The sequence below is a fragment of the Pelobates fuscus genome, chromosome 13 (assembly GCF_036172605.1).
Source record: "Pelobates fuscus isolate aPelFus1 chromosome 13, aPelFus1.pri, whole genome shotgun sequence".
Classification (NCBI taxonomy): domain Eukaryota; kingdom Metazoa; phylum Chordata; class Amphibia; order Anura; family Pelobatidae; genus Pelobates; species Pelobates fuscus.
In genome coordinates, this window is record NC_086329.1 from 101,200,498 (window position 1) to 101,209,712 (window position 9,215).

At 48.7% G+C, this 9,215-nt stretch overlaps 1 protein-coding gene across 2 annotated transcripts in view; it reads right to left on the reverse strand.

Moving 5' to 3' along the window:
* The window catches only part of LOC134582804 (G patch domain-containing protein 4), a 38,730-nt gene extending 30,304 nt beyond the window's left edge, over nucleotides 1-8,426 (reverse strand). For both annotated transcript variants that reach the window (XM_063439459.1, XM_063439458.1), the window contains exons 1-2: nucleotides 8,334-8,426; nucleotides 1,200-1,244 (exon numbers count right to left, since the gene is read on the reverse strand). The gene's annotated coding sequence lies outside the window, so the exon portion shown is untranslated. The remainder of the gene's footprint in view (nucleotides 1-1,199; nucleotides 1,245-8,333) is intronic.
* Between the last annotated feature and the right edge of the window lie 789 nt (nucleotides 8,427-9,215).

The window sequence follows — 9,215 nt, forward strand, 5'->3', positions numbered from 1 at the left end:
AACTGACAGAAGTACAAATGGAAGCATGGGAAAGTGACTATGTAGAATATGACTTATAATTAGATCAAAGAAGTAGCTTTCAGCAGGATCTTTTCATCGTGGAAAGTTAGTGGAGTCATTATCGGGTCCGGAGATCTTAGCACATTGACCACGTTAAAAAGATCATATTTTTTCCGACAATGTTTATAAATAGTTAGCAGCTGCAGGAAGGTATTGGCGATTGTTTGTCTATAGAGCAATTCTACTCATTGTGATAATACCAGCCTTTTAACAGATTGATGATAAAACGTCAAGGTTAGGGATGTCTCTGTCACACCATAAAGCTTACGTGAGCAATTCAGCAACAGAACTACAGTGGATATGAGCTTTTTTTGTTTTGTTTACTTTAAACTCAAGTACCAATTGACAATTGAGCCCCACCTTGTCAGAAGCAGTGGAGGCAACAAGCAACCCAGGTCAAACTACAAACTTGCTTTTAAAACTGGTTGACTAATAATTACAAAGGGAGGGGGGCGTCTGCAAATATATTTCTGGCACCACAATCACTATGGGTGCTGTACTAGCTATGGTGGTTGGAGTTTTTCTTTAGTTAAGTTTATGAGTCCAACTAAGAGAAGCAGAATTGACAGCCAAGTGGGTCGGCCAGGCCAAGTTTAAAATTTATTTTGCAAACACTTTTATGTAGACATTTATTATAAATCAACTGTAGTAAGAGGTCCCATGCAGCAATACCACTTCATGAAGTACAAGTGCACACATTTGTTCATCATATAATGCATTAAATATAGTGAAGTCAGTTTTCGCCTTTGCTTACCAGTACAAAGAAAACAATTATTAATGAAAATGTTCTCCATTGCACTTGTTTCATTGACGTGGTTACGGTGCCTTGAGTCCCGAACTATTACTACTAACTACTGGTCTAACAGTCAGTGACGGTTCCTGGGTCACATGCAGCCCAGGCCCTCTTTGCTGTTCAGGCTAACGCTTCTTCTTTTGCCCAAGCAGTGACTACCTGAGATGGTATGATTTAGTATGGCTAAGGCAGCAAGACCATCTTTGATTGACAAATCAATTTATAAAGATTTTAAATTGAACAATAGAAAGGCATCTGGGGAATATGAGCATATTTACCACATAAACAAGCGTTAAATTATGTTGGAGGGGGGGGTTTGTAAGTACAAACAAAAAAATTATCTTACCGTGATTCAATATATTTGTAGAAATGTATGAGGTCAGGTGGTTCACTGCAGGAAAAAAACATACATTAGTAACCTATACAATGCACAGGGACAGTCTAGTTTCAAAATGACCACAAATCGCAGTTTTGTTGTATAGATAGACCATGTCTCAGCAGTCTTACTGCTTAATTCTCTGCCACTTCGTTAAATAATTCTGTTTATACAGCATTGCTGCATACACTCCCTTCTTGTAATGTGCACTGCATTCCTAAACACCTCCTGTAAAGAGTCATATGTTTACACTTCTTTTGTAGCAAATTCTGTTTAATGTAGAATACCTTATCGCCTGCTCTGTTATTGGCTAAATAGACCCTGCAGGAGCCTCCTGTGTGTAACTGGAGGCTTCTGCAGGCTCTATCCAGCTATTAACAACTATCAATTTACAGAGCAGGAGATAAAGCTCATTGAGCAGGCCCTCAACCCCTCTGGTTACTGTGTCACTATACCCCACTCCCTCTAACATGTAAGCTCACTGAGCAGGGCCCTCAATCCCTCTACTCCTGTGCGTCCAACTTGTCTGGTTACAAATACTGGTCTGTCAGTCCACCCATTGTACAGCGCTGCGGAATTTGTTGGCGCTATATAAACAACAACATAATAATAATAAAAGTAAGTTACATATGATTTAAAATGAAACCATTTTGTTTTCATGCAAGCTGTGTGGGTCACAGCCAGGGAAGGTATGACTAGGGCTGCATAAATAGAAACAAAAATGATTTAACTCCTAAATGGCAGAGAATTGAGCAGTGAGGCTGCAGGAGCATGATCTATACACCAAAACTGCTTCATTAAGCTAAGGTTGTATTGGTGACTTATTCGGCTTTCTTTATTGCAAGTTCTGTTTAATTAAGATTTTCTTATCCCCTGCTATGTTAATAGCTTGCTAGACCCTGCAAGAGCCTCCTGTACATGATTAAAGTTCAATGTAGAGATTGAGATACAATTATTTAAGGTAAATTACATCTGTTTGAAAGTGAAACTAGTTTTTTTTTCATGCAGGCTCTGTCACTCATAGCCAGGGGAGGTGTGGCTAGGGCTGCATGAACAGAAACAAAGGGATATAACTCCTAAATGACAGTGAATTGAGCAGTGAAATTGCAGGGGAATGATCTATACACTAAAAGTGCTTTATTTAGCTAAAGTAATTTAGGGGACTATAGTGTTCCTTTAAGAGGGAAACTGCAGCTGTGTTTATTGTAACACTCACTGTTACATAGTTACATAGCTGAAAAGAGACTTGTGTCCATCAAGTTCAGCCTTCCTCACATTTGTTTTTTGCTGTTGATCCAAAAGAAGGCAAAAAAACCCAGTTTGAAGCACAATTTTGCAACAAGCTAGGAAAAAAATTCCTTCTTGACCCCAGAATGGCAGTCAGATTTATCCTTGGATCAAGCAGTTATTACCTGTTGGAGAGGGCCTGTCAGCGCTAGTATGTGAGTGGCCACCCAGGGGCAGTACATTGAGAGGGGCTGACTTGCTGTATGTAGTAGTGTGATGCTGTATGTAACAGTGTGATGCTGCAGGTGGGTGGGTGATGTGAATGCTGCACACAGTGCAGGGAGGGAGGTGGGTGATGTGAATGCTGCACACAGTGCAGGGAGGGAGGTGGGTGATGTGAATGCTGCACACAGTGCAGGGAGGGAGGTGGGTGATGTGAATGCTGCACACAGTGCAGGGAGGGAGGGAGGTGGGTGATGTGAATGCTGCACACAGTGCAGGGAGGGAGGGAGGTGGGTGATGTGAATGCTGCACACAGTGCAGGGAGGGAGGGAGGTGGGTGATGTGAATGCTGCACACAGTGCAGGGAGGGAGGGAGGTGGGTGATGTGAATGCTGCACACAGTGCAGGGAGGGAGGGAGGTGGGTGATGTGAATGCTGCACACAGTGCAGGGAGGGAGGGAGGTGGGTGATGTGAATGCTGCACACAGTGCAGGGAGGGAGGGAGGTGGGTGATGTGAATGCTGCACACAGTGCAGGGAGGGAGGGAGGTGGGTGATGTGAATGCTGCACACAGTGCAGGGAGGGAGGGAGGTGGGTGATGTGAATGCTGCACACAGTGCAGGGAGGGAGGGAGGTGGGTGATGTGAATGCTGCACACAGTGCAGGGAGGGAGGGAGGTGGGTGATGTGAATGCTGCACACAGTGCAGGGAGGGAGGGAGGTGGGTGATGTGAATGCTGCACACAGTGCAGGGAGGGAGGGAGGTGGGTGATGTGAATGCTGCACACAGTGCAGGGAGGGAGGGAGGTGGGTGATGTGAATGCTGCACACAGTGCAGGGAGGGAGGGAGGTGGGTGATGTGAATGCTGCACACAGTGCAGGGAGGGAGGGAGGTGGGTGATGTGAATGCTGCACACAGTGCAGGGAGGGAGGGAGGTGGGTGATGTGAATGCTGCACACAGTGCAGGGAGGGAGGGAGGTGGGTGATGTGAATGCTGCACACAGTGCAGGGAGGGAGGGAGGTGGGTGATGTGAATGCTGCACACAGTGGAGGGAGGTGGGTGATGTGAATGCTGCACACAGTGGAGGGAGGTGGGTGATGTGAATGCTGCACACAGTGGAGGGAGGTGGGTGATGTGAATGCTGCACACAGTGGAGGGAGGTGGGTGATGTGAATGCTGCACACAGTGGAGGGAGGTGGGTGATGTGAATGCTGCACACAGTGGAGGGAGGTGGGTGATGTGAATGCTGCACACAGTGCAGGGAGGTGGGTGATGTGAATGCTGCACACAGTGCAGGGAGGTGGGTGATGTGAATGCTGCACACAGTGCAGGGAGGTGGGTGATGTGAATGCTGCACACAGTGCAGGGAGGTGGGTGATGTGAATGCTGCACACAGTGCAGGGAGGTGGGTGATGTGAATGCTGCACACAGTGCAGGGAGGTGGGTGATGTGAATGCTGCACACAGTGCAGGGAGGTGGGTGATGTGAATGCTGCACACAGTGCAGGGAGGTGGGTGATGTGAATGCTGCACACAGTGCAGGGAGGTGGGTGATGTGAATGCTGCACACAGTGCAGGGAGGTGGGTGATGTGAATGCTGCACACAGTGCAGGGAGGTGGGTGATGTGAATGCTGCACACAGTGCAGGGAGGTGGGTGATGTGAATGCTGCACACAGTGCAGGGAGGTGGGTGATGTGAATGCTGCACACAGTGCAGGGAGGGAGGGAGGTGGGTGATGTGAATGCTGCACACAGTGGAGGGAGGTGGGTGATGTGAATGCTGCACACAGTGGAGGGAGGTGGGTGATGTGAATGCTGCACACAGTGGAGGGAGGTGGGTGATGTGAATGCTGCACACAGTGGAGGGAGGTGGGTGATGTGAATGCTGCACACAGTGGAGGGAGGTGGGTGATGTGAATGCTGCACACAGTGGAGGGAGGTGGGTGATGTGAATGCTGCACACAGTGCAGGGAGGTGGGTGATGTGAATGCTGCACACAGTGCAGGGAGGTGGGTGATGTGAATGCTGCACACAGTGCAGGGAGGTGGGTGATGTGAATGCTGCACACAGTGCAGGGAGGTGGGTGATGTGAATGCTGCACACAGTGCAGGGAGGTGGGTGATGTGAATGCTGCACACAGTGCAGGGAGGTGGGTGATGTGAATGCTGCACACAGTGCAGGGAGGTGGGTGATGTGAATGCTGCACACAGTGCAGGGAGGTGGGTGATGTGAATGCTGCACACAGTGCAGGGAGGTGGGTGATGTGAATGCTGCACACAGTGCAGGGAGGTGGGTGATGTGAATGCTGCACACAGTGCAGGGAGGTGGGTGATGTGAATGCTGCACACAGTGCAGGGAGGTGGGTGATGTGAATGCTGCACACAGTGCAGGGAGGTGGGTGATGTGAATGCTGCACACAGTGCAGGGAGGTGGGTGATGTGAATGCTGCACACAGTGCAGGGAGGTGGGTGATGTGAATGCTGCACACAGTGCAGGGAGGTGGGTGATGTGAATGCTGCACACAGTGCAGGGAGGTGGGTGATGTGAATGCTGCACACAGTGCAGGGAGGTGGGTGATGTGAATGCTGCACACAGTGCAGGGAGGTGGGTGATGTGAATGCTGCACACAGTGCAGGGAGGTGGGTGATGTGAATGCTGCACACAGTGCAGGGAGGTGGGTGATGTGAATGCTGCACACAGTGCAGGGAGGTGGATGATGTGAATGCTGCACACAGTGCAGGGAGGTGGATGATGTGAATGCTGCACACAGTGCAGGGAGGTGGATGATGTGAATGCTACACACAGTGCAGGGAGGTGGATGATGTGAATACCGCATACAGTGCAGGAAGGTGGATGATATGAATGCTTTATACGGTGCAGGGAGGTGGATGATATGAATGCTGCATACAGTGCAGGGAGGTGGGTGATATGAATGCTGCATACAGTACAGGGAGGTGGGTGGATGATATGAATGCTGCATACAGTGCAGGGAGGTGGATGATAAAAATGCTGCATACAGTGCAGGGAGGTGGGTGGATGATATGAATGCTGCACACAGTGCAGGGAGGTGGGTGGATGATGTGAATGCTGCACACAGTGCAGGGAGGTGGGTGGATGATGTGAATGCTGCACACAGTGCAGGGAGGTGGGTGATGTGAATGCTGCACACAGTGCAGGGAGGTGGGTGATGTGAATGCTGCACACAGTGCAGGGAGGTGGGTGATGTGAATGCTGCACACAGTGCAGGGAGGTGGGTGATGTGAATGCTGCACACAGTGCAGGGAGGTGGGTGATGTGAATGCTGCACACAGTGCAGGGAGGTGGGTGATGTGAATGCTGCACACAGTGCAGGGAGGTGGGTGATGTGAATGCTGCACACAGTGCAGGGAGGTGGGTGATGTGAATGCTGCACACAGTGCAGGGAGGTGGGTGATGTGAATGCTGCACACAGTGCAGGGAGGTGGGTGATGTGAATGCTGCACACAGTGCAGGGAGGTGGGTGATGTGAATGCTGCACACAGTGCAGGGAGGTGGGTGATGTGAATGCTGCACACAGTGCAGGGAGGTGGGTGATGTGAATGCTGCACACAGTGCAGGGAGGTGGGTGATGTGAATGCTGCACACAGTGCAGGGAGGGAGGGAGGTGGGTGATGTGAATGCTGCACACAGTGCAGGGAGGGAGGTGGGTGATGTGAATGCTGCACACAGTGGAGGGAGGTGGGTGATGTGAATGCTGCACACAGTGGAGGGAGGTGGGTGATGTGAATGCTGCACACAGTGGAGGGAGGTGGGTGATGTGAATGCTGCACACAGTGGAGGGAGGTGGGTGATGTGAATGCTGCACACAGTGGAGGGAGGTGGGTGATGTGAATGCTGCACACAGTGGAGGGAGGTGGGTGATGTGAATGCTGCACACAGTGGAGGGAGGTGGGTGATGTGAATGCTGCACACAGTGCAGGGAGGTGGGTGATGTGAATGCTGCACACAGTGCAGGGAGGTGGGTGATGTGAATGCTGCACACAGTGCAGGGAGGTGGGTGATGTGAATGCTGCACACAGTGCAGGGAGGTGGGTGATGTGAATGCTGCACACAGTGCAGGGAGGTGGGTGATGTGAATGCTGCACACAGTGCAGGGAGGTGGGTGATGTGAATGCTGCACACAGTGCAGGGAGGTGGGTGATGTGAATGCTGCACACAGTGCAGGGAGGTGGGTGATGTGAATGCTGCACACAGTGCAGGGAGGTGGGTGATGTGAATGCTGCACACAGTGCAGGGAGGTGGGTGATGTGAATGCTGCACACAGTGCAGGGAGGTGGGTGATGTGAATGCTGCACACAGTGCAGGGAGGTGGGTGATGTGAATGCTGCACACAGTGCAGGGAGGTGGGTGATGTGAATGCTGCACACAGTGCAGGGAGGTGGGTGATGTGAATGCTGCACACAGTGCAGGGAGGTGGGTGATGTGAATGCTGCACACAGTGCAGGGAGGTGGGTGATGTGAATGCTGCACACAGTGCAGGGAGGTGGGTGATGTGAATGCTGCACACAGTGCAGGGAGGTGGGTGATGTGAATGCTGCACACAGTGCAGGGAGGTGGGTGATGTGAATGCTGCACACAGTGCAGGGAGGTGGGTGATGTGAATGCTGCACACAGTGCAGGGAGGTGGGTGATGTGAATGCTGCACACAGTGCAGGGAGGTGGGTGATGTGAATGCTGCACACAGTGCAGGGAGGTGGATGATGTGAATGCTGCACACAGTGCAGGGAGGTGGATGATGTGAATGCTGCACACAGTGCAGGGAGGTGGATGATGTGAATGCTACACACAGTGCAGGGAGGTGGATGATGTGAATACCGCATACAGTGCAGGAAGGTGGATGATATGAATGCTTTATACGGTGCAGGGAGGAGGATGATATGAATGCTGCATACAGTGCAGGGAGGTGGGTGATATGAATGCTGCATACAGTACAGGGAGGTGGGTGGATGATATGAATGCTGCATACAGTGCAGGGAGGTGGATGATAAAAATGCTGCATACAGTGCAGGGAGGTGGGTGGATGATATGAATGCTGCACACAGTGCAGGGAGGTGGGTGGATGATATGAATGCTGCACACAGTGCAGGGAGGTGGGTGGATGATATGAATGCTGCACACAGTGCAGGGAGGTGGGTGGATGATATGAATGCTGCACACAGTGCAGGGAGGTGGATGATGTGAATGCTGCATACAGTGCAGGGAGGTGGATGATGTGAATGCTGCATACAGTGCAGGGAGGTGGATGATTTGAATGCTGCATACAGTGCAGGGAGGTGGGTGGATGATATGAATGCTGCACACAGTGCAGGGAGGTGGGTGGATGATATGAATGCTGCATACAGTGCAGGGAGGTGGGTGGATGATATGAATGCTGCACACAGTGCAGGGAGGTGGATGATATGAATGCTGCATACAGTGCAGGGAGGTGGGTGGATGATATGAATGCTGCATACAGTGCAGGGAGGTGGGTGGATGATATGAATGCTGCATACAGTGCAGGGAGGTGGATGATATGAATGCTGCATACAGTGCAGGGAGGTTAGGCAGTCGGTGATATGATGGCCCGGGGAGGTAGGTGCTCGTGTACCCGGCTGTGGGGCGGGGTGAGGTACCTACCTGCACAGTGCGCTCTCTGGCTGAGGCCCCGGGAGCAGACACACTCTCACAGCCGCTCAGCATGCACAGCCCACAGCGCCGCCATCTTACCGGAAGTTCTTACCGGAACCATAGAGTGGGCGGGAAGGCGCTCTCTATGGTACCCGGAGGACTGAACTCACTGTGTGCCATACAGCCTGCATTATAATAATAATAATAATAATAATAATAATAATAATAATAATAATAAACACACACTATACAGCCTGCATAATAATAATAATAAACACACAGTATACAGCCTGCATAATAATAATAATAATAATAATAAACACACAGTATACAGCCTGCATAATAATAATAATAATAAACACACTATACAGCCTGCATAATAATAATAATAATAAACACAGTATACAGCCTGCATAATAATAATAATAATAAACACAGTATACAGCCTGCATAATAATAATAATAAACACAGTATACAGCCTGCATAATAATAATAATAATAAACACAGTATACAGCCTGCATAATAATAATAATAAACACAGTATACAGCCTGCATAATAATAATAATAATAATAATAATAATAATAATAATAATAATAATAATAAACACACTATACAGCCTGCATAATAATAATAATAATAGTAATAAACACACTATACAGCCTGCATAATAATAATAATTATAATAAACACACTATACAGCCTGCATAATAATAATAATAATTAATAAACACACAGTATACAGCCTGCATAATAATAATAATAATAATAATAATAATAATAATAATAATAATAATAAACACTATACAGCCTGCATAATAATAATAAACACACAGTATACAGCCTGAATAATAATAATAATATAATAATAATAATAATAATAATAAACA